The sequence below is a fragment of the Cebus imitator genome, unplaced genomic scaffold (genome assembly GCF_001604975.1).
Source record: "Cebus imitator isolate Cc_AM_T3 unplaced genomic scaffold, Cebus_imitator-1.0 Scaffold412, whole genome shotgun sequence".
NCBI lineage: Eukaryota > Metazoa > Chordata > Mammalia > Primates > Cebidae > Cebus > Cebus imitator.
The window spans coordinates 1,236,555-1,238,186 of NW_016107727.1; the positions used below are offsets into that span (position 1 = coordinate 1,236,555).

The 1,632-nt window shown below is 39.8% G+C and overlaps 1 non-coding gene across 1 annotated transcript; it reads left to right on the forward strand.

The window, feature by feature from the left end:
* Positions 1-1,092: 1,092 nt before the first annotated feature.
* Positions 1,093-1,251, forward strand: LOC119468326. Its single transcript, XR_005196985.1, has one exon. It is a non-coding gene; the product is annotated as a U1 spliceosomal RNA (small nuclear RNA).
* The last annotated feature ends 381 nt before the right edge of the window (positions 1,252-1,632 follow it).

Genomic DNA, 1,632 nt, shown 5'->3' on the forward strand with positions numbered 1-1,632 from the left:
TTCAGAATTTTTCAGTTTGCAGGTCAACCTTAGGGCTCTTTTTCCTTAATGGAAATGTGCACAAAGACCATTTTACTGCCATTTTACACTCTGGCAAGTAGAACTGCTATAAAACCTATGAAGTGCTCGATAAGGAGTCATTTTTCTTGTTTTCCTTTCATTCCTAGATTCTTTATTGCCCATTTTTTTTCTTAAAAGGAGGAAATGAGCTGTAGCCTAGGGGCCTAGGGTTTTCGTGTGGTGGATCAATATTCGCTTCTTGTGGCAGGACTCCACAATGTGTCATCACTGAGTTGTTTCCACCTTCTTACTTGTCTCACACTCTCTCCAGAGGTCTATGACCTCTTAGAGGGCTCAAAAAGCCCGTATCATCCCTTCTGTGTATTTCCTGGATAAGACTTTTTAAAATTAATTTTTGCTGGAGATTTTCCTACAAGGCCACTGCACATCATGGTGGTCAACCTCCAGACATTCCCATGAGATCGCCCATCACCCAGGGCACCTTTTGTCTGGTAGGAGCAAATGCTCTTTCTTTTTGGAGTTGAGAAAACTCAGTCACTCATTTACCTATAAAAACAACAATTCAGTTCCTTACACAAATGCACACAGACAAGCCAAATCTAGATGAATTTTGGGAGAAAAAGCAATAAAGATGACCCTTTAGAATGCATCTCTGAACTAGAATTTGACTCCTTTAATAACTTTTTAGGAGAGAAAAATAAAAACAGCAGCCAAGATCATGTCCTGTAAACTGTGTTCAGCCACCCCTATTTGTAGCTCTTGTCTGGTATTACACACACCAAGATCAGAACCTCTCACAGTACAAGGTAATCTCTAGTACCCACAAAGCCAAAGGGGTCAGGTCATGCAATACAAGAAAGCAGAGCTTAAACCTAAGAAAAATCTGCCTATGACATTTGAAACTCTACAATGAAAACAGAACACCCCAAAAGGGGCAAGTGACACATTTGTTCTGAATTCTTTAAAGGGGTTTAAATCATTAGAAGCCTTTTCTAGATTTTTTGGTACTGCAGATGGCAAAGGGGGAAGAAGGTATAGGGTGGAAGAACAGTAAATTAAAGAACTTTTCCTATACCTACCTGGCAGGGGAGATACCATGATCACGAAGGTGGTTTTCCCAGGGCGAGGCTTATCCATTGCACTCTGGATGTGCTGACCCCTGCAATTTCCCCAAATGTGGGAAACTCGGCTGCATAATTTGTGGTAGTGGGGGACTGCGTTTGTGCTTTAAAAAAAAAAAAAAAAACTTTTCTTTTCTTTAACACAGCAAGCAAACACAGAAACCAAGCACTTGGCTTTATGTTTTGTTGTTTTTTGTTGTTGATTTTTTTTCTCTTTTTCAGCTGCAAAAAATTTAGCCAAATTAGAGGGGCTTTGCTACCACTAATTTGGAATTCTCACTTGAATTTGACAAAGTCAGGCAGAGTTGGTCAAATTTGATGGAGAAAGACCAGAACAAACAATAAATAAATGCCAACAATATGATCACTGGGTGCTCTAATGGTAAGAAGAGACTAAGACTAGGTGGTTGTTAAACTTAAGCAAAAATGAAACCCAAATTCAACTACTTGTCTAGCGATTGACCTCAGGCTGAATAGTGCTTTCTGCCGT